We start from the raw sequence: 27,823 nt of genomic DNA on the forward strand, positions 1-27,823 counted from the left end.
TATATATATATATATATATATATATATATATATATATATATATATATTTGTTGATCTTGGTGTGTTATCATTTTTCCTATACTCCTACATCTTCTGTCTTAAGAGGTGAATGGATTTCTCTTCTAAGGTGATTTCATCCTTGCCCTACCTCATCCTTTCTTAATGCCTCTGAGACCTTGCTCTGATCTCTGGGTTTTAGTTTCAGCCTTCAAATTAGCATACATACAGTCTGTCTAAGATGTACACACACACACACACACACACACACCTGACACTGCCATATTAAACGAGAATTTCTCTTTCTGCCACCTACCCAGTGCCTGAGATGTGCTGACTTACTTCTATTCTTCCCCCGACGTCTAAGCTTCTGTTAACTACAGTCTCCATACGCTAAGACCATTTTCCAGTCACTTACTCATTGTTCCCATTCATTTGTGAATCAACTCTCACTAAGGACACAAAAAAGCAACTTGATAGTGAAATCCAGTTTTCCATTTGTTTTGTTCATCTGTCTCTTTCTCTTCTGCAACTTTTAAAAGACATATTCACGACTTCCCTGTGGTGGAGAGAATAAGAATGGCCCCATAAGCTCATGTATTTGAATGCTTAGTCATCATGGAGTGGAGCTAATTGAGAAGGATTAGAAAGCCTTGTTGGAGGAGGTTTGGGTTGAGCTTTGAATTTTCAAAAGCACAAGCTAGACCCAGTGGCTCAGGCCTATTGCTTGCAGATCCAGATATAGAACTCACAGTTACCTCTCCAATGTCATGTCTGCCAGCATGCTGCCATGCTCCCTAGTGATAGTGGATTAAACCTCTGAAACTCTAAAGAAGCCCCAGCTAAATACTTTCTTTTGTAAGAGTTTCCATAGTCATGGTGTCTCTTCATAGTAACAGAATGCTAACTAAGACCCCTGTGTTTTTCAGCGTTTTCTTCTGGTAGCTAATTTCAGTTGTGTTTGTGACTATGGACCGTCTGAGAGGTACAGGTTTTTCAAAAAAGAGTTAGTCACTTTATTGGCATTATTGGACCCTTTACTGCCAGTCTTGAGGCTGCAGTTTTTCTACTAATATACGCTTTTGCCTTTGGCAGCCTCAATTTCCCACCTCCATCTTCAATCCTTTGTGTGATATGATTTTCTGTCTTATCTATCTAGTCTGATATATTAACTTAGTTCCTTACACTGGTCACCTACTGGGATGTTACTTAGCTTAGATTTCAATTTCTCCTATTTTCTTACATAATTTTCATATTGTTTGTTTTTTATATTTACTTATTCATTTGTTTATTTAATAACTTTATAGCAGATCCCAGCCCCTTCCCTTCTCTCCTCCCAGCCCAGTCCTACCCTTATGCTCCCCCATTCCCTCCTCTCCTTCTTCTTAGAGAAGGGGAAGATCCCAAGGCGTGCCAACCCACCCTGGCATTGCAAGTGGCAATAAGACTAAGCTCATCTTCTCCCAGTGAGGCCTGACATGGTAGTCCAGCTAGGGGAACAGGATCCAAAGGCAGGCAACAGAGTCAGAGCCAGCCACTACTTCCATTGTTAGCGGTGCCACATGTTGACCAAGCTGCACATCTGAAATATATATGTAAGTTGGTCTAGGTCCAGCCCATGCATGCTTTTTAGTTGGTGATACAATTTCTGTGAGGCCCCATGGGCCCAGGTTATTTTATTCTGCAGGTTTTCTTGTAGTGTCCTTGACCCCTCTAGTTCCAACAATCCTTCCCTTTACTCTTCCACAAAACTCTCCTAGCTCAGACTATTGTTTGGCTATGAATCTCTGCATCTGTTTCCATCAGCCGCTGGATGAAGCCTTCAGAAGACAGTTTTGCTAGGCTCTTGTGTGCAAGCATAGCAGAGTATCATTAATAGTGCCAAAGGTTGGCTCTCCCCCATAGAGTGGATCTCAAGTTGGGCCAGTCATTGGTTTGTCATTCCCTCAATCTCTGCTCCATCTTTATCCTTACATTTCTTGTAGGCAGACAAATTTTGGGTCAAAGGTTTTATGAGTAGCTTGGTGTCCCTTTCCCTCCACTGAAAGTCTGACCTGGATTCTGGAGGTGGCCCCTTCATGCTCCTTCACCCCTGCTGCTAGGCATCTCAGCAAGGGTCACCCCCACAGACTCCCAGGAGCCTCCCCTGTTGCAGAGATGCCCTCCCGCCAATTTACCTTCTCTTTCTTGATCCTCCCACCAGCCCTCATCCCTGCTGTCCCCACACCTGATCACTGACCACATGACCCTCCCCAGTTCCTCTCCAACCAAGTTGTGTCCCTCCAACTACTTCAGAGATCCATTTTATTTCCTCTTCTGAAATGAGATGCAAGCATCCTCCCTTGGGCCTTCCTTGGCTTTTTGGGGGTCTGTGGATTGTAGCATGGGTATCCTGTACTTTTAGGCTAATATTCATTTATAAGACATGCACATCTTTCTGAGTCTGGGTTACCTCATTTAGGATTATATTTTTTTTCAGCTTCATACATTTGCCTGCAAATTGTATGATGTCTTTGTTTTTTATTTGTATTCCATGTATAAATGTACCATTGTTTCCTTAGTTTGAGGGACATCTTAGGTTGAGGCCAGTTCCTGGCTATTACAAATAAAGCTGCTATAAACATAGCTGAGCAAGTGCCCTTGTGATATGGTAGGGTATCTTTTGGATATATGCCCAGGAGTAGTATAGCTGGGTCTTGAGGTAGATCTATTCTCTATTTTCTGAGAAACCTTCAGATTGATTTCCACAATGGTTGCACAAGTTTTCACTCCCATCAGCAATGGAGGATTGTTCCCCTTGCTCCACATCCTCACCAGCATGTGCTGTCACTTGACTTTTTGATCTTGGCCATTCTGATGGGTATGAGATGGAATCTCAATGAGAGTCATTTTGATTTGCATTTCCCTGATTACTAAGGACATTGAACATTTCTCTTAATGCTTTTCACCATTAGATATTCCTTTGTTGAGAATCCTGTTTAGCTCTATACACTATTTTTTAAATTGGGTTATTCAGTTTGTTGGTGTTTAATTTCTGTAGTTCTTTATATATCTTGGATATTAGCCCTCTGATGTAGGGTTGGTGAAGATCTTTTCCCATCTATACATAGCCATTTTATCCTATTGAATGTCCTTGACCTTGCAAAAATGTTTCAATTTCATGAGGTCCCATTTATTTGTTGCTGATCTTAGTGCCTGAGCTGTTGGTATCCTGTTCAGAAAGTTGTCTCCTAAACAAATGAATTCACGGAGAGTCCCCACCTTTTCTTCTATTAAATTTAGTGTGTCTGATTTTATGTTGAGGTATGTCCTTAATCCACTTGGATTTGAGTTTTGTGCAGAATGATAAATATGGATATATTTGCATTCTCTACATCCAGTTAGACCAACACCATTTGTTGAATATGCTTTCTTTTATCCATTGAATGGTTTTGGCTTCTTAGTCAAAAATCAGATGTTTGTAGGTTTGTGGGTTTATTTCTGGGTCTTCAATCTGATTCCATTGATCAACCAGTCTGTTTTTATACCTATACCATGTATTTTTTGTTACTATTGCTCTGTAGTACAGCTTGAAATCAGAGATGGTGATATATCTAGAAGTTCTTTTATTGTACAGGATTATTTTACCTATCATTGGTTTTTAATTATTCTATATGAAGTTGAGGATTGCTTTTTCAAAGTCTGTAAAGAATTGTGTTGGAATTTGGATGGGAATTGCATTGAATCTGTAGATTGTTTTTGGTAAGATGGCCATTTTTAGTATGTTAGTCCTACTGGTCCATGAGCATGGGAGATCTTTCCATCTTCTGATATATTCTTCAATTTCTTTCTTCGGAGACTTGAGGATTTTTTCAAACAGATATTTCTCCTGTTTGGTTAGAGTTATACTAAGATATTTTATATTGTATGTGGCTATTGTGAAGGGTGTTGTTGTCTAATTTCTTTCTTGCCCTGTTTTTCCACTTGTATAGAGAGTGTCTACTGATTTTTTAAAGCTAATTTGTATCCAGCCACTTTGCTGAAGGTGTTTATCAGCTGTAGGATTTCTCTTGTAGAATTTTGTATACTATCATATCATCTGAGAGTAGCAGTATTTTGACTTCTTCCTTTTCAACTTGTATCCCCTTGATCTCCTTTAGCTGTCTTATTGCTCTAACTAGGACTTAAAGTACTATAGTGAATAGATATGAAGAGAGTGGGCAGCTTTGTCTTTTTTCCCCAATTTTAATGGAATTGCTTTAAATTTTTCTCCATTTAATTCAATATTATCTATTTGCTTCCTATGTTTGTTTTTTGAATTTTATTTTTTCTTATCAGTTACATCTTATTAACTCTGTATCCCAGCCATGTCCCGATCCCTCATTCCCTCCCAGTCCCTCCCTCCCTCCCTCATCTCCACCATGCCCCTTTCCAAGTCCACTGACAAGGGAGACCTCCTCCCCATTCATCTGATCCTGTTTTATCAGCTATCTTCAGGACTGGCTGCAAAGCTCTCCTCTGTGGACTAACAGGACTGCTCCTCCCTTGGGGGGGGAGGCCAAAGAGCCAGTCATTGAGTTCCTGTTAGAAATAGTCCTTGTTCCCCTCACTATGGGAAACCAATTGGTTACTGAGCTACCATAGGCTACATCTGAGCAGAGATTCTAGGTTATATCCATACATGGTCCTTGGCTGAATGTCAGTCTCAGAAAAGACCCTGTGCCCAGATATATTTGGTCCTTGTGGAGCTCCTATCCTTTCCCCATCAGACTAACTCCCCTTCTTTCTTATGATTCCCTGTACTCTGCCAAAGGTTTGGTCATGAGTCTTTGCTTTGAAAACACTGCTAGTTAGAGTCTTTCAAATGCGCCCAGTAGACTCCTGTCATATGTTCAATGCACATCCCATCTGTCTTTCTAAACGAGGATTGATCATCTTACCCCATGTCCACTCTCTTGATTATCTTTTTTAGGTGTACAGATTTCATTATGTTTATCACATCTTATAGGTCTATATAAGTGAGTATATACCGTGTTTGTCTTTCTCCTTCTGGGATATTTCACTCAGGATGATCTTTTTTAGATCCCACCATTTGCCTGCAAATTTCATGATTTCCTCCTTTTTGATTGCTGAGTAGTATTCCATGTGTAAAAATACCACAATTTCTGTACCCATTCCTCCGTTGATGGACATCTGGGTTGTTTCCAGGTTCTGGCTATTACAAATAAAGCTGCTATATACATGGTTGAGCAAATATCTCTTTTGTGTACTTGAGCAAACTTTGGGTATATACCTAGCAGTGGTATAGCTGGGTCTTGAGGAAACACTATTCCTAATTGTCTTAGAAAGTGCCAGATAGATTTCCAGAGTGGTTGTACCAGTTTACATTCCCACCAGCAGTGGAGGAGGGTTCCCCTTTCTCCACAACCTCTCCAGCATGTGTTGTCACTTGAGTTTTTCATCTTGGCCATTCTGATGGGTGTAAGGTGATATCTCAGGGTCGTTTTGATTTGCATTTCCCTGATGGCTAATGAGGATGAGCATTTCTTTAAGTGTTTCTCTGCCATTCGATATTCCTCTGTCGAGAATTCTCTGTTTAGCTCTGTTCCCCATTTTTTAATTGGATTACTTGGTTTGCTGCTTTTCAGCTTCTTTAGTTCTTTGTATATACTCGATATTAGTCCTCTGTCCGATAAAGGGTTAGTGAAGATTCTTTCCCAATCTGTAGGCAGTCGTTTTGTTTTGATGACAGTGTCCTTTGCTTTACAGAAGCTTTTCAGTTTCACGAGGTCCCATTTATTGATTGTTGCTCTTAGAGCCTGTGCTGTTGGTGTTCTGTTCAGGAAGTTGTCTCCTGTGCCAATGAGTTCTAGGCTGTTCCCCACTTTTTCTTCTAACAGATTTAGAGTATCTGGTTTTATGTTGAGGTCTTTGATCCACTTGGACTTTAGTTTTGTGCAGGGTGATAAATAGAGATCTATTTTCATTTTTCTGCATGTGGACATCCAGTTGGACCAGCACCATTTGTTGAAGATGCTGTCTTTTTTCCATTGAATGGTTTTGGCTTCTTTGTCAAAAATCGAGTATTCATAGGTGTGTGGGTTTATTTCTGGGTCTTCTATTCTGTTCCATTGATCCTCCTTTCTGTTTTTATGCTAATACCATGCAGTTTTTATTACTATTGCTCTGTAGTACAACTTGAGATCGGGGATAGAGATACCTCCAGATTATCTGTTGTTGTACAGGATTGTTTTGGAGAATCTGGGTTTTTTGTTTCTCCATATGAAGCTGAGAATCTTTTTTTCAAGGTCTGTAAAGAATTGAGTTGGTACTTTGATGGGAATTGCATTGAATCTGTAGATTGCTTTTGGCAGGATGGCCATTTTCACAATGTTAATCCTACCAATCCATGAGCACGGGAGATCTTTCCATCTTCTGAGATCTTCTTCAATTTCTTTCTTCAGAGACTTGAAGTTTTTCTCAAACAGGTCTTTCACTTGCTTGGTTAGTGTCACCCCAAGGTACTTTATGCTATCAGTGACTATTGTGAAGGGTGTTGTTTCCCTAATTTCTTTCTCGGCCCTTTTGTCTTTGGTATACAGGAGGACTTCTGATTTTTTTGAGTTGATTTTGTATCCTGCCACTTTGCTGAAGGTGTTTATCAGCTGGAGGAGTTCTCTGGTTGAATTTTTGGGGTCGCTCATATATACTATCATATCATCTGCGAATAGTGACACTTTGACCTCTTCCTTTCCGATTTGTATCCCCTTGATCTCCTTTAGTTGTCTTATTGCTCTGGCTAGGACTTCAAGTACTATGTTGAAGAGGTAGGGAGAGAGTGGGCAGCCTTCTCTTGTCCCTGATTTCAGTGGGATTGATTTAAGTTTCTCTCCATTGAGTTTGATGTTGGCTATAGGCTTGCTGTATATTGCCTTTACTATATTTAGATATGTGCCTTGTATTCCTGATCTCTCCAAGACTTTAAACATGAATGGACTTTGTCAAATGCTTTTTCAGCATCTAAGGACATGATCATGTGGTTTTCCTCCTTCAGTTTGTTTATGTGGTGGATTACATTGATGGATTTCCGTATGTCGAACCACCCTTGCATGCCTGGGATGAAGCCTACTTGGTCATGGTGGATGATATCTTTGATGTGTTCTTGGATTCGGTTTGCAAGTATTTTATTGAGTATTTTTGCATCAATGTTCATAAGAGAGATAGGTCTGAAGTTCTCTTTTTTTGTTGGGTCTTTGTGTGGTTTAGGTATCAGTGTGACTGTTGCTTCATAGAATGAGTTTGGTAATGTACCTTCTGTTTCTATTTTGTGGAATAGTTTGAGGAGAATTGGTGTGAGCATTTCTTTGAAGGTCTGGTAGAATTCCGTGCTGAAACCATCTGGCCCAGGGCTTTTTTTGGAGGGGAGACTGTGAACGACTGCTTCAATTTCCTTGGGGGATATAGGGCTGTTCAGTCTTTCTACCTGATCTTGACTTAATGTTGAAAAATGGAATCTATCAAGAAAATTGTCCATTTCATTTAGGTTTTCAAATTTTGTGGCATATAGGCTTTTGTAGTATTGTTTGAATTTCCTCAGTGTCTGTAGTTATGTCACCCTTTTCATCTCTGATTTTGTTGATTTGGATAGATTCTCTCTGCTTTTTAGTTAGTTTGGCTAAGGGTTTGTCTATCTTGTTGATTTTCTCAAAGAACCAGCTTTTTGTTTCATTGATTCTTTGAATAGTTTTATTTGTTTCTAATTGATTGATTTCAGCCCTGAGTTTGATTATTTCCAGCCTTCTGCTCCTCTTGGGTGTATCTGCTTCTTTTTTTTCTAGGGTTTTCAGTTGGGCCATTAAGTTGTTTGTATGTGATGTTATGAATTTCTTCTTGCAGGCACTTAGTGCTATAAATTTTCCCCTGAGCACTGCTTTCAATGTGTCCCATAAATTTAGGTATGTTGTGCCTTCATTTTCATTGAATTCTAGGAAGTCTTTAATTTCTTTCTTTATTTCTTCCTTAACCCAGCTGTCATTGAGTAGTAAGTTGTTCAGTTTCCATGTGCGTGTAGGCTGTTTGTTGTTGAAGTCCAGCTTAAGTCCATGGTGGTCAGATAGAATACAGGGGATTATTTCAATCTTTTTGTATCTGTTGAGGCTTGCTTTATGACCAACTATATGGTCTATTTTGGAGAAGGTTCCATGTGGTGCTGAAAAGAAGGTATACTTTTTTGAGTTTGGATGAAAAGATCTGTAAACGTCTATTAGGTCCATTTGATTTAGGGTCTCTGTAAGTGTTTTTATTTCCCTATTTGTTTTATGTCTAGTTGATCTGTCCCTTGGTGAGAGTGGAGTGTTGAAGTCTCCCACTATTAGGGTTTTAGGATCAATGTGTGATTTCAGCTTTAATATTGTTTCATTTACGAATGTAGGTGCTCTTGTATTTGGGGCATAGATATTCAAAATTGTGATGTCCTCTTGGTGGATTTTTTCTTTGATGAGAACATAGTGGCCCTCCTTATCTTTTTTGATTAACTTGGGTTAAAAGTCTATTTTATTAGATATTAGGATGGAATATTTTTTTTCTGGAACCATTTCCTTGAAAGACATTTTTCCAGCCCTTTACTCTGAGGTAATGTTTATCTTTGTTGCATAGGTGTGTTTCTTGGATGCAACAGAATGATGGATCCTGTTTCTGCAACCATTCTGTTAGTCTGTGTCTTTTTATTGAGGAGTTGAGTCCGTTGATGTTGATAGAAACTAGTGACCAACAATTGTTACTTACTTTAGATGTGGGGTTGGTGGTGTCACTGAGTTTCATTGCTTGTATTCTTTTGGTTTTTTTGTTGTGTAGTTATCTATTTCCTCTGTTTCCTTAGTTGTTTTCTTTGGTTTGGAGTTTCCCTTCTAGTAACTACTGTAGAGCTGGGTTGCTATGTAGATATTGTTTAAATTTGGTTTTGTCTTGGAATATTTTGAATTCTCCGTCTATGTTGATTGAAAGTATTGCTGGGTATAGTAATCTGGGTTGGAATCTGTGGTCCCTTAAGTACTGTATGATTTCTGTCCAGGCCCTTCTGACTTTCATAGTTTCTGTTGAGAAATCTGGTGTGATTCTGATAGGTCTACCTTCATATGTTACTTGGCCTTTTTCCCTTGCTGCTTTTAGAATTTTTTCTTTGTTCTGTAGGTTCAGTGTTTTGACTATGATGTGACGTGAAGAATTTCTTTTCTGGTCTAGTCTACTTGGTGTTCTGTAGGCCTCTTGTATGTTTATGGCCATCTCCTTCTTTAAGTTCGGAAAGTTTTCTTCTATAATATTCTTGAAAATATTTTCCGGACCTTTGAGACTGATGTCTTCTTTTTCATCTACTTCTATTATTCTTAGGTTTTGTCTTTTCATGGTGTCCTTGATTTCTTGGATGTTTTGTGTTTGGAACTTTTCTGATTTTATTTTTTCTTTGAGAGATGTGTCAATTTCCGCAAGTGTATCTTCGGCTCCTGAGATTCTTTCTTCCATCTCTTGTATTCTGTTGGTGATGCTTACCTTTGTAGTTCCTGATCTTTTCTCTATGTTCTCCAGCTCTTGGTTTTTCTCTATTTGTGTTTTCTTTATTGATTCTAATTCTGTTTTCATGTCTTGCACCATTTCCTTCATCTGTTTGAATGTGGACTCCTGCTTTTCAATGATAGCTTCTATTTTTTTGTCCGTTTCCTCTCTATGTATCACTAATTGTGCTTCTACTTCTTTGGGTATAATTGCCTGTATTTCTATGAGAGCTTTGTTTATATCTTCTTTATTTGACTTCATTTGTGTGGACATTTCTTTGAGAGCTTTGTGCATTTCTTCTCTGTTTGCCTCAATTTTCGTGGTCATTTCTCTGAGAGCACGGTTTGTTTCCTCTTGGTTAGTCTTGATTTCTTTGGCTATTTCTCTGAGGGCTTTGTTCATTTCATCTTTATGGGCTTCTAATAGCTGGAGAAACATAGTTTTGAGGTCGTTTTCTTGTATATCTAGTGAATTGAAGTGTCCATTGTTTTGTGGGGTTGCTGGTGAGGTCATTATGTCCTGATTTTTGTTGGGAGTGTTCTTATGTCTGCCTCTAGTCATCTGGTTATTTATAATCCTCACTGTTTGTTCCTCGAGACTGTAGTTTGGGCTATGATCCTCTCTTTCTATTTTCTGGACTGGGAAACACGATAGCTGATGTTTTAGGGCCCAGAGTTCAGTCTCCTGGTCGCTGCACGGAGTGTGTTGTCCCGCTTCTCAGACACGGTGTTCTCCCGGTGCCGCCATCTTGGCCCCTCCCTATGTTTTTTTATTGTATTTAGGCATGTGCCTTATATCCCTGATCTCTCCAAGACTTTTAACATGAAGGGGTGTTGAATTTTGTAAAATGTTTTTTTAAGCATCTGATAAAATGATCATGTAATTTTTTCTTTCAGTTTGTTTATATGGTGTATTACATTGATGGGTTTTTGTATGTTGTACCATCCCTGAATCCCTGGGATAAAGCCTACTTGATCATTATGGATGATATAATTGATCTGTTCTTGGATGTGGTTTTCAGTAAGTATTGTTGCATTAATATTCATGAGGGAAATTGGTCTGAAATTCTCTTTTTGAGTTTTTGTGTAGCTTAGGTATCATGATGACTGTGGCCTCATAGAATGAGTTTCACAATGTTCCTCTGTTTCTGCTTTGTGAAATAATTTGAGGAGTATTAGCTCTTCTTTGAAAGTCTGCTAGAATTATATGCTAAAACCATCTGGCCCTGTTTTTTTTTTTTTTTTTTTTTTTTTTTTCTGGGAGACTTTTGATGACTGCTTCTATTTCCTTAAAGGTTATAGGTCTATTTAAATAGTTTACCTGATCATGATTTAACTTTGTAAGTGGTATCTCTCAAGAAAATCATCCATTTCATTTAGATTTTTCCAATTTTGTGAATTATAGATTTTTAATTTTTCTCAATTTATTTATTATATATCTTGGTTGAAGCCCCTTCCCTCAACTCCTTCCAGTCCCACTCTCCCTTCTTCTTCGCCTCATCCCTTTCCCTATTCCACTGAAAGGGGAGTTCTCTTCCTCTGCCATCTGCCCATGGCTTATCAAGTCTCATCAACACTGCCTGGATCCTCTTCCTCTGTGGCCTGGCAAGGTCTGCATCGCTAGGGACAATTGATCAAAGAGCAGTCAATCGAGTTCATGAGAGAGGCAATCCCTGCTCCCTTTACTCAGGAATCCACATGGAGACTATAAGTTTTTGGCTACAAATGATAAGTTTTTGAAGTAAGAACTAATGATCCTTTGTATTTCTTCAGTAACTGTCATTATGTCTCCCTTTTCGTTTCTGATTTTGTTAATTTAAATACTGTCTCTCTGTCTTTTGGGTTAAGGGTTTGTCTAGTTTGTTGATTTTCTTAAAGAACCAGCTCTTGGTTTTGTTGATTTTTTTTTGTTTGTTCTCTTTGTTTCTAATTTATTGATTTCAGCCCTGAGTTTATTTCCTGACATCTTCTCCTCTTGATTGTGTTTGCTTCTTTTTGTTCTAGAGATTTCAGGTGTGCTTCTAAATTCCTAGTATGAGATCTCTCCAATTTCTTTATGAAGGTATTTAGCGCAATGAACTTTTCTCTTAGCACTGCTTTCATTATGTTCCATAAGTTTGGGTATGTTGCGCCTTCATTTTCGTTGAATTCTAGGAAGTCTTTAATTAATTTATTTATTAAATTAATAATAATAAAAACTGACCCAGTGGCCACTGAGCAGAGAGTTTTTCCATTTCCATGAGTGTGTAGGCTTTCTGTTGTTCAAATCCAGCTTTAATACAAGGTAGAATGATAAAATACAGTGTTTTATTTCAATTTTTTGTAACTCTTGAGGCTTGCTTTGTGACAGACTATGTTGTCAGTTTTGGAGAAGGTTCTATGAGGTGCTGCGAAGAAGGTATATTCTTTTATGTTGGATGAAATGTTCTGTAGGTTGTTGAAATATTCTGTATATATCTGTTGGGTTGATTTGGTTCATAATGTCAGTTAGTTTCTTATTTCTTTGTTTAATTTCTATCTTAATGACTGTCTATTGTTGAGAGAGGGGTTTTGAAGTCTCTTAGTATTAATGTGTGGGGTTCAATGTATGGTTTAAGCTTTCGTAATGTTTCTTTTTACAAAAGTGGGTACGCTTGTATTTGGGGTATAGATGTTCAGAATTGGATGTCATCTTGGTGGATTTTTTCTTTGATGGGTATGAAGACTTTTTCCCCTCTCTTTTGATTAATGTGGTTGACAATTGATTTTAGTAGATATTAGCTACTTTAGCTTGCTTCTTGGGCCTATGTACTTGGAAAATTTTTTTCTGGCCCTTTAGTCTGAAGTAATATCTATCTTTGTTGCTGAGTTGTATTTCTTGTATGCAGCAGATGATCGATCTCATTTACACTTCTCTTCTGTTAGCCTATAATCTTTTTATTGGGAACTGAGTCCACTAACATTGAGAAATATTCATGACCAATTTTTCTTTATTTCTGTAAGTTTGATGTTGGTGCTGTTAGTGTGTGTGTGTGTGTGTGTGTGTGTGTGTGTGTGTGTGTGTGTGTGTATGTTTGGATGTAGGGGGAAGAATATAGCTCACCACTACTGGGCTTTCCCAGGGGCATATAGCAGGCAGGGGGTGGGTTGTAGAAGTCCTTATATAATTGCATTTATTATGCATTCCAAAATCCTCAGCAGATGTTTGAAATCACACACAACAAAGAATAATATTTTGTCCTATTACTACAACCAACGAGGTAAAGTTTAAATTATAAACTTGGTATAGTAAGAGGTTACCACAAACAACTAATAATAAAGTAAAATAATGAAAACAATACAACTAGCAATAACATAAGACAATTGTATGGTCCAGAGAATGAGCTGGGATAAAAAATTCTCAGTTTTGATTGAGTCAGTTTATTATTTAGCAAGCCAAAGTAAAATAAAAACAAAACAAAATGATAGTTGTTAGTTCACTCCTAGGTTGTTTATCCAGGATGTTATCATTGGTTGCTGCTGCCAGGGGCCTGGGATAAAAGGACCCTTGTCTCTTACTTCACTCTTCTCTCTTGCGCTCTCCCCTTTCTCTGTTGGGACACCCCTCCCCCATCTCTGTCTGTCTCTCTCTCTCTGATTTTCTCTCTGTCCCTCATGGCTCAATCAGGCCCTAACTCTCTTCTGCTTCCCTTCCCCCCCCCCCATAAAACCTCTTTCATATAAGATCGGTTGTGTGCATGGCATCATTTTTATATAAATATTAACAATAGTGAGGGGGAAAAGCATCATCAAATGGGAGCTTAAGGCACTAAGTAGAGTTAGGCTGTGGAAGCCACTTCTGGGCAGTCCTTTGAAGTTTCTAATAGAGAGAGTCCTGGGCAGAGAAGAACTTGGGTAACATTTCCAAATAAAATTAAAAATAGCACCAGTTAGAGAAAACATTATCAAAACGGATGCTTACGACACCCGGCAGAAATGAACCCAGGAAGTTAAGGCACTTAGCTTTCTCCACATGGCTGAACATCTGGCTTCTTTTTCATACTGCAGGACCTTATATGTCATGGCTTAAAATCTGTTGGCAATACTTGACCTGGTTGTTTTTAAGAACATAATGTTTTTATTCTTGGGCTGTTTTGTTCCCCTTTTTGCAGAGATGGGAGAGTAGACATCCCCAGATACCAAGCCTTGGAGGATACTTTGAGATGAACATGCTACATCTGAAGTGGGTGGAGGACAACCCTACTTCCAGAGCCAGCCTCTTAGTGAGCAAACAGTGCGCCAATTTACAAATGCAATGTGCATTACAGTCGCTAAGGCAGGGTCCAGTGATAAAAAGTTGACGTGAGTGCAATCTCTCTATCAAGACATGAGATTGTGCAGCACCCAGCCTTTTCTTGTGTGGATCTTGAAATCACAGAAAAGCAACCACGAGTATGAGGACAGGCAGTGTGTACTGGGCTATTTTTGTCCCCTTAGGCTGTGACCTGCCTGGCAATACCGGAAACAGAAGAGGTTCTGACTTACATGAAGTTTCTTGTATCTAAAATACCACTGGCGGAGGCCTCACAGCTGTGGGGGATGTGAGTGTGGTGGGGGTGGGGGAAAGGAAACTGAAAACACTATTTGCTTGGGCGGAACTTAAAATGCAATTATTGTGCACCCAGCAGCAGGGCTCAGGACCCAGCTACACAGCCAGGGCTACCCAAGTTTCTAAGTGAAAGGAGACAGCTGAGCACTTTTCACTTTTCGTCTCTCAAGACCTGATTTGCGTGTTCTACCGCTTATAGAGAAAAATCTTTGTGAGGTGGATGTTTTGAACTATCAGGACAGGTACTAGTCTCCGAATTGAGGATGATGTGGAAAGAGAATCCAGTGAGGTAAGGTTTGTCAGAAGTTTTCTAGAAAAAGCTTTAGGACCGTTTTGCTAATCAGCAAATTGAGAGGAAACTGGAGTTGTGGGTTTCTGGGGTTAGGAAGCAGAATTAGTATTGACAATATTCCAGAAAAGAATAAGGCTGCAGGAAGCCTGTTTCTAAACCTTCAGTTGACTGAGGAATAAAAGTTATCCTTTATTTCACCACAACTGAGACCCTAACAAAAGAAAATGCATTTGGCTGTGGCAGGAATTAGAATATATTGTTCAGAAGGTTGACCCAGACTGAGCCTAAAAGGAACTCTGATTTTCTGGGTGTGCTTGTCTGTAGGTGTCTTATTGACATGAATTTATATTTAGAACAGGGCTTTGATTTCTAGCTGAAGGAGAAAGAAACATAGGAGCTGGAGAGCTATTCCTAGATAAAAGATAAGGACAATGGCGTGCCAAAATACTTATGATGTAACATTAGCTTGAAGCGTCAGAGCCCAAAACTCTATTTATTATAAGCAAGCTTACCATTTTAAGAAATGCCAAGCCGATAATATAGTTCCATAATCTCAGATGTTCAAGTAGCTAGGCGTTTTTTTTTTTTTTTCCATTACAGATGCTTTTCAATCTCTGTTTCCTTTAATTCATTAGGTATTAGAAAATTAATTTCAGTCCACTTAAAACTGGATCTCACTTTTCTCTTCCCATAGTTAAATTCCTAGAATTTAGGGGAAAGATTATTTCTATGAGAACTGATGTGGCTGACAATCCACCAGCTGGTGGTTCGAGAAGGTTCCAATACTTTCATGAGCTGGAACTTACGTGGAGAAATCCTACTGGAGGAAGTGTGTCCCTGGGGGGTGGGCCGTGAGAAGTGATAGGCTGTGTCCCTTGTCCTTCCGTTTTCTGTAGGAGCAAATCTGGGAATCCGCCATCTTCCTGCCCACTCGCTACCTACGCCTTCCTTGCTGGCTGCTGTGCCTTCCTTGTCGTCAGCAACTCCGCCCTTGTGAAACCGTAAGCAAAACCAAAACCCATTCCTTCCCTAAATTGTATTTGGTTGTGACATTTTTATCGCGACAGAAAAGAAACTAATACAGTAACTATGCTTTGAAATTCAGTGATAAGCTTGGTAGACTCACTGAAAATATAAATATATAAATATCAGACTGCAGTTGTTAATTATGTTGTTAATTTTTCGACCTTTTGCCTTTTTTTTTTTTTTTTTTGCTATTTGAAAGTTTAGTTATTGAAGGAAGTATTTTGTAATTTCTGACTCTCACCGTATGTTTCTTATTTGTTCATGGAGAATGTCAACCTTTGTTTGCAGCTGTTGACTTTATTGAGTGAGGTGCCTACTGTTTGGAATTGTTATATTGCCTTGGTGACTTTAACATTTAATCATTGTATAGCACCTCTGTCCTTATTGAAATTATTTGTCTTACAGTCTTCTCTGTCTACATTAACATAGCTGTTCCAATGGAGGTTTTTGTGCCTTGTATCTGACTGATAGATATGTTCTCATTCTTTGTTTTTCAGCTAGTTAGCATTTTAATGCCCTCAGTGTGCCTTAAAAAAACAAACAAACAAACAAAAAAAAAAAACACCATAGGAACCACAGTGGATTTTAATCCAGTTTAATCTGTGAGTCTAATTTCTGTGTGTCCTGTGAGTTGAAGTATTTGAGTTTTGTGTGACCATCTTATGTCGCTCTATATGATTTTTCCTTTGCGTGTTTGTTTTGTTCTTTTTAAAAAACATGTTTAAGATCGTTCTGTATGCAGAATGATGTATATTATGTTAGTCCTGGTTTCACAAGTCCCATATCACAGATTTTGTGGGGACAAGTCTTTTATCGTTATCCTAAAATAACACTTTTTGATGTAGTTTTTTGGTGTGATCATGTAAGATCACATTTACTCTTTCAATGAAGTAAACTTGCATACAATTATCTGTTTTAAAGTTAGCCATTTAGTATATAGACGATAGTGTGTACCTTCCCTGAATCTGGGTCCAAGATACAACTAAGTCTTTTCTGTTATCTCCGTAATTCATATTGTTTAAACTCAAACTGACAGTCTGACTGCTACAGTCACACCACACGCCCTAGGCCACATTCTTATTGCATAACATGTGTTGTGGGAATGGTGCCTGGTTGGTGACTCATTTCTTTTAAGACTTGCGAGATGCCTGACTAGACAAAATGAGCCCACGTGTGAACAACTACTGTTGATGTACTAGTTTGTCCCTTAAGTGCAGAGCTTTTGCATTTTTGTTTTTAAAGTGCTCTTAGAAGTTTTTACAGCATAGGGGTTGGCTGTTTAATCACAGACAAGTTTACAGGGAATGTAGAACAAAGTAAGGGTCCTTGGGGACACTCCTACGAAGTAACTGCATATTATGTCTTAGGGAGGGGGAAGACGGGGTACGGGGGGAAGGTAGGCCCATCCTACAGCAGTGGTTTCCAGGGCAGAGCACGTCAGTACAGGCAGGGTGCTCTATGGTTTGTAGAGCTCTCTCTGCCCTGCTTCTTATGAAACCTTCTCAGTCCCATCTCTTACTCTCTTTATTTCACTGATGGTGAATCAGCCCTATCAGATACTAGGGTGTTTTTCTAAATTAAGTCTGGACACCCATCCGTTAGCTGCGGCTTTTCGATATTTGTAAGAAGGTGTTCAAGCAACAGCAAGCGCCGACCTAATACATAGCTGCTCACCAGGAGAACAAAGCCTTTAGGCATCTGCTGTCCAGAGTCTAATGGAAAGGATGTTTGTAATAAGACATTCCGAAGGAAGAGAAAAATTCCCTCTGACATTTCAAAGTCTCTTCCAGTTTCTTGCTCTCCCCATAGCATAATGAATAAAAACTTCACACTATAATAATAGCACATGTTGAGCATACCAGGTGTCAGTGATGCCTCATGAATTGTGTGCTTCTGTAACTCAGTCATATCTCATATAGAGCCTATGCTGTAGGGGCTATCAGGGAGTTCTTCATCAAAGAACTAGAAAACATCTTTGATCCCATTTTAGAGCTAGAAAGTGAAAAAAAAAAAAAAAGGAATTCTAACCTATGTAGTCTCTGTACCAGGGAAGTGCTGCCCAATAGAAATATAATGTAAATAAACACATACATTTAAATTAGCTACATTAAAAACCGAAACTAGAAAACAAATAACAGCAACCCAATATGTCTGATTAAAGTCAAAACCTCCAAAATGTGTACTAAGTCCTTAAAACTCTGATATATACTTTGTTTTCAAAGTACACAAATTCTGCTGATAAATTTTCATCCATATTTAAATTTATATACATTTAAAATTCACAAATTTTACAGTTGAAAATGTAGGTTTATAAATTCAGGTAATTTTAATCATACTGATTTTCTAGACACTGATTTGGTTTATGTTTTTAATTAAAATTAAATGCAGAATAAAATTCAGTCCCCTCAGCTGCACACTTCAAAATGTTTGAGAACCGAATCTAGGTGTTGTAGGCGGGGCACTCTGGAATTCAAGTCTGTTTCAGGTTTGTTTATTAATTGATTGATTGATTCCCGGTGTGCGTGTGTGCGTGTGTGCATGTGTGTGTGCGTGTGTGTGCGTGTGCGTGTGCGTGTGTGTGTGTGTGTGTGTGTGTGTGTGCGTGCCAGAGGTCAAGGTTGGGCATCTTCCTTGGTTGCTCTCTGTCTTATTTTTTGAGGTAGGGTCTGTTCTGAACCCGGAGCTCGATGATTTGGTTGGGTTGCTTGGCCAGAGACCCCCAGGGATCTACCCAGATCTGCCTTTCTGGGTTTGAAATCGGCGTGTGTGTCACCCACGCCCAGCTTTTTACAAGAACACCGGGGACTGAAACTCGTGTCCTCAGACTCGCATTTCAGGTAGTGTACTGACTAAACCATCTCCCTAGCCCCCATGTAATTCACATATTGCTTCAGTTGCAGGAGAGATGCACTCTGATCTCTGCGGCCCTGCCTCAACTGCCCAGTCCCAGAATAATCTCTGTCCACCCTCTTCTCATGAGCTTTCCAGATTGTCGGACTTTCATCCCATAGTATCAGCACTGTAATAATAATAATATCATATTCTGCAAAAGAAAAGAAAAACAAATCACAGAGCAGTCAAGATGAGAGGAAGTAGAGAGCTATATATTAGCAATCCTCTGGGAAAATAGTAGTTAGAACAGATTTTATACCAGACCTCTGGGATTAATGAGGTTCCAAACTAGCTTGTGAAGTTATTTTGAAATCCTCTCCCTTCCTTTTTTGTCAGTGTGGGTGATTTGGGAAAAGAGAAACAATGCACAAATTGAAGAGAGAGAGAGAAAAAGAAACACTTAGGCTGTCTTAATGGTTGGATTTCCCCTTTGGGGAGGCTACTGAAGGAAAAATGAGAATGTAGGCAAAACCTGCCAGGCAATGTAAAGAAAGGAATCAGTTGTGAGCTTTTCCTCTCTTGCACTCTGCTCAGAGTTGAATGCTAACTTAAAAATAGAGATGAAGATTATTTTGGTCATTTTATTTCTGTATGCATGCCTTGTCTGGAGCTAAAAGTAACGGACATCTTCCCTCTGCCCATGCTCTGTGTCCTACCTTAGTGAGTGGAGGGAGGAGGTTGCTGAGTGCAAAGTGACCTCGATCCCAGGATCGGTTCTTTCTGTTATACTCTGAGAGATGAACTCTTGCAGGATTATTACAGTGAACATATACCGACTGACCTAGCGGGCGAGGGAAGGAGCAAAGAAAACTGTGAAAATCTTGAGTCTGTATGAACTCATCCAAGTTCTCTGTGCACAAGGCAAGCCCTAGTCCTTGCTCTGTATACAGATGAGATACCCAGTGGTGGCCACGTAGTCTTCAGGCTGGCAGAGCTAAGAGGAGATAAATCCAACGACAGTCATCACACCAGGGTGTGGTGCCCTCTGGATTGGAAAAGATCTTCGCTTCAGTTATCTCACTTGAGCTCCTGAAGCAGATGCAGTTAGCATTTTCCCTATGAGGGCTCTGAGATTTGGGGGAACAAGGTGGGACACTCATGGCATGGGGCCAGCCAGGCATAGAGCCTTGAACACACCTTGTCTTCAGTCTCAGCACCTTCTACACAAGCCATGATTCCATTTCAAAGTATTTAAATTTCTTTCTTTTCTTTTTCTTTCTCTTTCTTTCTTTCCTCTCTCTCTCTCTCTTTCTTTCTTTTATTTTTTGGTTTTTCAAGACAGGGTTTGTCTGTGTAGACTTGGGTGTCCTGAACTCATTTTGTAGACCAGGCTGGCCTCAAACGCACAGAGATCCACCCGACTCTGCCTCCCTGTGTGCTGGGATTACAGGCATCCACCACAGGCGTTTCTTTTATTTGTTATTTTGGAGTCAGGTCTTTTCTTCTACCTTTCCATGGCAAGCACTTTACCTGTTGAACCGTCCTTCAGGTTTCCTTCCTCCTTAGGTTTCCTTCTACAGGTGGCTCATGTAGAAAAGATTACCTGTATCCAGATTCTCTGTTGTGAGGAGCCTTCCAACAGACTAGACTTTCTAGGCCTATGAAAAATGTGAACACAAGTTCAGGTGGTTTTATATTCAATTTTTTTTTTTGTTTTGTTTTGTTTTGTTTTTTATCCCAGCTTTTTCCCTTTTACATAGTGACACTTTTGGCTGTTTCACCTCCCTCTCTGGTTCCATATATTTCCTCTTTTCTCCTCTCCCTCTGCCCCACCCTTTTCTATTTTTTCCTGCAGACATCAAGTGTGTTGTGTACATTAGGATTATGATCAATATCAGGAAAAGAAGGGTGAATAAAATATTATTCTGTGAGTCAAACAAAACAAAACAAAGATCTCTTTAGGGCGCCAGGTTGATTTTAAAAATGAAAAGTTTGAAGAGGGAACAACAGTGGAGTCCCAGAGGAGAGAGTGTTATGAAGAAAGGTGGAAGGAGTTCAAAACGGTTTTGTTCAGCTGGAGCTTTACATGCGTGAGGCTCAGTGCTGAGTGGGTATCTTTGACATTTATTGTGAGGAAGCTCAAGGGTACTTTCTGCTTGGTAGTTTTCTTACTGCGGCACACACTTCCTGGGGTTCAGTTGCTAGGTAACTTGAAGGCTGTTTCTAGGACCAGACACAGAATTGGTAAGGTAGGTCTGGTAATGCTCAGGAGGAAACGAGCAATGCAGACCTGTGGTAACCTGTGGAGTGAGTCCTGAGATTGCATTGCAGGGGCCACCCTGGCCTCACGTCACAGATGCAGTCACCACCCTACCTTTCACAGTTCCAACATTTTAGCCACCCGGTCCTATGACCATTCCTAGAAACCTGTTTTCTCAGAACAATAAAACTGGAACCTGCTATTTTCTGACTGACAGCCTTCATGCCTGTCAGTCTCCTTTTAATTCTGACGCCTACGTGTCTTTATGTCTGTCTCCTTTGGCCTCATCTACATCTGCAGTTGTTACTTCCTTTTTATTTTTCCTAATTTACTTTCGTGTTAGTATACAAAACACTGGGCTTCACTGAAACATTTCATATCACCCTCTCCTGTGATGCTCTCCCCGTTGACCCTTGTTCTGGCTCCAACATTGTCTCACAAATAGTCTCCCTTCTGCTTTCATAACATAAGACCCCATTACTTACTTTTCATTCTTCACCCGCCTCTCACTGCCCTAAAGTTTTTGAATTATACATTATCAGTGAGTTGTAGCCTAATCTTCCTTCTTTGCTTTTTCTACTACTGTTGGATATACAGTTGAGGACATTACCACCCATCTGCTATGCCTCTTATTCTTAGATTTAACTATCAAAACCGCCATGATCTTTCTCTTGGAAAACGTTCCCCAGAGTGACTGAAAATGTGCAGAAAAAGCCACTGAGCTCTGCAGAGCATGTCATTGTATATCTGCAACTCTCCAAACTCCAGTGGGTCTGGAGTTTGAGCAAGCTAAGGCAGCCTGTCCCTGTCACCTGTTTGTTCCCTCCATACCACTCATTGTAAGTGAAGTCAGCTTGAGAATAAACTTGCTCGTCGTGTGCCTCTGCTGAAGCTTTATAAAGAAAAATCTTTGTTTATATCACAGTTGTTTTATCTTGCACATGGTGGGTGGTATTTGATAAGTACTCAGATGTTAATTTAATAACCAAGTCTCAGCTTAGACTACTGACAGCGAGTCAGGCCTCACTGCCTGATACACATAGAGGCTGTTATGACACTGTTTTAAAAAAAATATTGGAATTGTAACGATAAGGTGACAAGAGTTGTACTCAGGTCTGCCTTCTCACCCAACTGGCAATAAAGGAATTTATGTAGCCAGGTGAAGGAGAAGTAGAGTACTGGTTGACGGTAGACAAAGGTCATGGTTGAATAGTCTCCATGAAGAATGATGGTATAAGCAGAACTTACACCTAATTCTAGTTTTGTCTGTGTCCTTAAAGTCCTGCTCTGTTTCTTATCTCATCCTTCTAAAGGACAGGATGTTGCCATGTTTTTAGGGTCATTCGGGATCAGGTTTTAGAATTCTGTAACTGTATTTAGAGACCACAGTGTCTGATTGTAGGACAATGTCCGTGTTATCATTAAGGTTTACATCTCTGGGTCCAGGCTAGAGGTTTTCTCCCTAGCATTCTGTGTTCTTCCATCACAGCATCTTCACTCCTCTGTGGTTTGGGTAAGTGCTCCAAAAAGTCCCATGTGTCGGAGGCTTCACTCTCTTGCTGGTGGTAGAGCCTTTAAGAGCTGGGCCACATGGGAGTAAGATCATTGAGGGCGTTTCCCTAAAGCGGATATTGAACACATGATTCCTCTGTCTGTCCCTCTTTCACTTTCTACCAACATGAAGTAAACGACTGCTTTTGTCATGTCTCCACTGTGGAGACCACTGTGACAGCACCATCTCAAAGCAGTAGGGCCAGTTTGTCATGAACTGAAACATCCAAAACTGCGAGGACAAATACAATTTCTTCTGTGTAGCCTGGTTACATCTGGCAGTTTGTTATAACAGTAGGATGCTACCTAACACAAACACCACCTTCTCTGTATCTACTTTATTAAGTTGGTTTTTCTTCTGTGCGCTGTCCAGATACAGTACCTAAGCACCTAAGTACATATGACCATTACACAGATTTGAAATGTAGCTGGTGTGACCAGGGGAATTTTTATTTTTACTCTAATAAATTTTATATTTAAGATGTGTTAGGTGGTGGGAACTGACCTGGGGAGGGCATATACAAGTATACTTTTTAATCACTGATATTTTTCCCAGAACAGCACTGTTCCTGGTATGTGACTTAAAAGGTCTGCATGTAGAGACCCTTAGCCAAACATTAGGTGAAGCTCGAATCCTAAGGAAGAGGGGAAGGAAAGAATTTAGGAACTAGAGTGGTAGAGGACATCACAAGGAAACCCACAGAATCAATTAACCTGAGGCCATAGGGGCTTTCAGGGGCTGAGCCGCCAATCAGGGAGCCTGCAGGGGACTGACGCAGGCCCTCTGTACATATGTTACAGGTGTGTAGCTTGATCTTCTTGTGATACTGCTAATAGTGAGAGCAGGGGCTGTCTCTGACTCTGCTGCCTGCCTTTGGAACACCTCCCCCTACTGGGTTTCCTTGTCTGGCCTTAAAGAAGAGAAGGCGCCTGCTCTGAAAGCCAGAAGAAAACAGGAAACAACCTTGAAACCTGCCACAGAGGGCCTCTGAAAACTTCTGCAGTATAGACTGTCAAAGCAGATGCTGAGCCTGATGGCCAACTGATGGGCAGAGTGAATGGAATTTTATGTAAGAAGTGGGAAATAGTAAGAGCTGGAGGGGACGGGAACTCCACAAGCAGAGCAACAGAACAAGATAATTTGAACACAGGGAACTTCCCAGAGACTCATACTCCAACCAAGGACTATTCGTGGAGATGACCTGGAACCCCTGCACAGGTGTAGCCCATGGCAGTTCAGTGTCCAAGTGGGTTACATAGTAATGGGAAGAGGGACTGCCTCTGACATAATCTGATTGGCCTACTCGTTGATCACTTCCCCCTGAGGGGGGAGCAGCCTTACCAGGCCACAGTAGAGGACAATGCAGCCACTTTTGATGAGAACTGATAGACTAAGATCAGAAAGAAGAGGAGAACCTCCCCTATCAGTGGACTTGGGGAGTGGCATGCATGCAGAAAGGGGAGGGAGGGTGGGATCGGGAGGGGAGGAGGGAGGGGCTTATGGGGGGATACAAAATGAATAAAGTGTAATTAATAAAAAATTAAAAAAAAAGGTGTCTGCTCTTACTGTAACTTGCTCTGCTGTGGCTAGTTGATATCCATGGACACTAGCCCTTTCCTGAAGAGACATGGAGGAGGAGTTGGGGCTGGTGGGAAAAGAGGAGGTTGGAGGGAGGGACTGGAAGGAGAGGAGGCAGGGAAACTGCAGCAGGGATGTAAAATAAAAAGAATTTAAAAGGTCTGCATAGATTTGCAAGTTGTGTGTCTCTTAATATTTTTTTGATGAGATAAAGATTGCATGCAAGGAAATTCTGTTTGTAAGGATTTGTATATCTGTGCTGATGAGTTTAAGAGATTAAATGATTGTTATTGGGTAGGAAAGGTCTTAAATGTGAGCTAGCAATAGCTCATCCACTTAAGGCAGCTGAATGTGTTAGAAACATTCTACTTCAGCTCTCAGTGATACCATAGAGATTTAAAAAAAAAAACTGTACATATTCATAAATGGAATATCTAAAAAGTGAGAAAAATGAAGAAGCCTCCCTCTGGGATAAAACATACTTCACTATTGACTGTGTATCTCTTTAGTTTTCTCATGTCTGAGCAATTTCCCTGTGTCTGAGACTGTGTCTCAGTCTCTACAATTCTTTTTTTTTTCAAAAATTTTAAATTTTTTCTGTTTTATTTTATTTTAATTTTTATTCATTACAATTTATTCACTTTGTATTTTATCTGTAGCCTCCTCCCTAAACCCCTCCAAATCCTACCCTCCCTTCCTCATCTCCTCCCATGCCTCTTTACAAGTCCACTTATAGGGGAGGTCCTCTTTCACTTCCATCTGATCCTATCCTATCAGGTCTCATCAGGACTGTGTGCATTGTCTTCCTCTGTGGCCTGATAAGGCTGCTCCCCCACCCCCAGGGGAAGGTGATCAAAAAGCCAGCCACTCAGTTCATTTCAGAGATAGCCCCTATTTCCTTTACTAGGGAACCCACTTGGAGCTGCCATGGGCTATATCTGTGCAGGAGTTCTAGGTAATCTCCATGCATGGTCCTTGGTTAGAGTATCAGTCTCAAAAAAGAACTCTGGGCCCAGATTTTTTGGTTTTGTTGATCTCCTTGTGGAGCTCCTGTCCCCTCCAGGTCTTTCATCTCCCCCTGCTTTTATAAGATTCCCTGCACTCTGCCCGAAGTTTGGCTATGAATCTGAGCATCTGCTTTGATACCCTGCTGGGTAGGGTCTTTCAGAGGCCCTCTGTGATAGGCTGTTCTATTGTTCCCTGTTTTCTCCCTCTTCCGATGTCTGTCCCGTTTGCCTTTCTGAATGAGGATTGATCATCTTGCCCAGGGTCCTCCTTCTTGCTTAGTGTACAGATTTTAGTATGTTTATCCTATATTATATGTCTAATATCCACTTATAAGTGAGTATATATCATGTGTGTCTTTCTGCTTCTGGGATACCTCACTCATGATGATCTTTTCTAGTTACCACCATTTGCCTGCAAATGTCATGATCTCCTTGTTTTTAATTGCTGAATAGTATTCCATTGTGTAAATGTACCGCAATCTTTGTATCCATTCATCTGTTGAGGAATGTCTGGGTTGTTTCCAGATTCTGGCCATTACAAATGAAGCTGCTACAAATGTCCTTGTTGTATACTTGAGCATCTTTTGGATATATGCCTAGAAGTGGTATAGCTGGATTTTGAGATAGTGCTATTCCTAAATTTCTGAGAAAGCACCAGATTGATTTCCAAAATGGTTATACAAGTTTACATTCCCACCACCAATGGAGGAGGGTTCATCTTTCTCCATACCCTCTTCAGCATGTGTTCTCACTTCAGTTTTGATCTTAGCCATTCTGGTGAGGTGAAATCTCAGAGTCATTTTGATTTGCATTTCCGTGATGACTAAGGACATGGAGCATTTTTTAATATAATTTTTTAATTTATTACAATTTATTCACTTTGTATCCCAGGTATAACCCCACTATCATCCCCTGCCAATCCTGCCCTCCCTCCGTCCCTCATCTCCTCCCATGCTCCTTCCCCAGTCCACTAATAGTGGAGGACCTCTTCTCCTTCCCTCTGAACCAAGCCTATCAGGTCTCATCAGGACTGTCTTTCATAGTCTTCTTCTGTGTCCTGGTAAGGCTAGTCCCCCTCAGGGGAGGTGATCAAAGAGCCAGCCACTGAGTTCATATCAGAGACAAAATCCTGTTCCCCTTACTAGAGAATCCATTTCGAGACTGAGCTGCCATGGGCTACCTCTGTGCAGGGGTTCTAGGTTATCTCCATGAATGGTCGTTGAACATTTTTTAAGTGTTTTTCTGCCATTCTATATTCTTTTATTGAGAACTCTCTGTTTAGCTCTGTACCCCATTTTTTAAAAATTGGATTATGTGATTTATTGCTTAACTTCATGAGTTCTTTATATATTCTTGATATTAGTCCTCTGTCAGACATAGGGTTGGTGAAGATCCTTTCCCAGTCTGTAGGCTGTCAGTTTGTTCTAATGACACTGTCCTTTGCTTTACAGAAGCTTTCCAGTTTCATGAGGTCCCATTTATTGATTGATGATCTTAGAGCCTGTGCTGTTGGTGTTCTGTTCAGGAAGTTGTGTCCTTTGCCAATGAGTTCAAGGCTCTTCCCCACTTTTTCTTTTAACAGATTTAGTGTGTGCTTTTATGTTGAGGTCTTTAATCCAGTTGGGCTTTAGTTTTGTATAGGATGATAAATATGGATCTATTTGCATTTTTCTACATGAAGACCAGCACCATTTGTTGAAGGTACTATCTTTTTTCCATTGTATGGTTTTGGCTTCTTTGTCAAAAATCAAGTTCTGTAGGTGTGTGGGTTTATTTCTAGGTCTTCTCTTCAATTCCATTGATTCACCATTCTGTTTCTTTGCCAATACCATGCAGTTTTATTATTATTATTGCTCTATAATGCAGCTTGAGTTCAGGAATGGAGATGCCGCCAGAAGATCTGTTGTTGTACAGGATTGTTTTAGGAATTCTGGGTTGTTGTTTTGTTTTTTTTTTCCATATAAAATTGAGAATTGTTCTTTCAAGGTCTATAAAGAATTGTCTTGGTATATTGATGGGAATTGTATTGAATCTGTAGATTGCTTTTGGCAGGATGGTCATTGCTAATTCTACTGATCCAGTAGCATGGCAAATCCTTCCATTTTCTGATATCTTCTTCAATTTCTTTCTTCTACTTGAAGTTTTTTTTTCAAACTGGTCTTTCACTTCCTTGTTTAGAGTCACACCAAGTTACTTTATGTATTTTTGGCTATTGTGAAGGGTGTAGTTTCTCTAGTTTCTTTCTTGGCCGTTTTGTCTTTCATATACAGGAGGGCTCCTCATTTTTTTTTAATTAATTTTTTATCCAGCTACTTTGCTGAGGGTGTTTATCAGCTGAAGGAGTTCTCTGGTAGAATTTTTGGGATCACTCAGTTATACTATCATATCATCTGCAAATAGTGATTACTTTGACTTTTTCCTTTCTGATTTGTATCCCCTTGATCTCCTTTAGTTGTCTTATTGCTCTAGCTAGGACTGCAAGTACTATGTTGAAGAGATATGGAGAGAGTGGGCAGCCTTGCCTTGTCCCTGATTTCAGTGGGATTTATTTAAGTTTTTCTCTGTTTAGTTTGATGTTAGCTATAGGCTTGCTGTATATTGCCTTAACCATGTTTACATTTGTGCCTTGTGTCCCTGATCTCACCAGACTTTAAACACGAATGGGTGTTGGATTCTGTCAAATGCATCTAAGGAGATGATCACGTCATTTTTCTTCTTCAGTTTGTTTATATGGTGGATTATATTGATGGATTTCCATATTTTGAACCACTCCTTCATACCTGGGATGAAGCCTGTTTGGTCAAGATATCTTTTATGTGTCCTTGGATTCGGTTTGCAGGTATTTTATTGAGTATTTTTGTGTCAATGTTCATAAGAGAGATAGGTCTGAATTTCACTTTTTTGTTGGGTCTTTGTGTGGTTTAGGTATGAAGGTGACTGGCTTCATAGAAAGAAGGTGACTGGCTTCATTGATAATGTTCCTTCTGTTTCTATTTTGTGGACTAGATTGAAGAAAATTGGAGTTAGCTCTTCTTTGAAGGTCTGGTAGAATTCTGCACTGAAACCATCTGGCCTTGGGCTTTTTTTTTAGAAGGGAGATTTTTGATGACTGCTTCTATTTTTTGGGGGGATATAGGACTATTTAATCTATTTACCTGTTCTTGATTTAATTTTGGTAAATGGAA

General features: G+C 39.9%; 1 protein-coding gene across 2 annotated transcripts in view; it reads left to right on the forward strand.

Moving 5' to 3' along the window:
• The first annotated feature begins 15,302 nt into the window (after positions 1-15,302).
• The window catches only part of LOC129681382 (interferon-inducible protein AIM2-like), a 43,042-nt gene continuing 30,521 nt past the window's right edge, over positions 15,303-27,823 (forward strand). For both annotated transcript variants that reach the window (XM_055613303.1, XM_055613304.1), the window contains exon 1: positions 15,303-15,384. The gene's annotated coding sequence lies outside the window, so the exon portion shown is untranslated. The remainder of the gene's footprint in view (positions 15,385-27,823) is intronic.

Source organism: Psammomys obesus, unplaced genomic scaffold (genome assembly GCF_907164565.1).
Source record: "Psammomys obesus unplaced genomic scaffold, mPsaObe1.curated_primary_1811, whole genome shotgun sequence".
Taxonomy (NCBI): domain Eukaryota; kingdom Metazoa; phylum Chordata; class Mammalia; order Rodentia; family Muridae; genus Psammomys; species Psammomys obesus.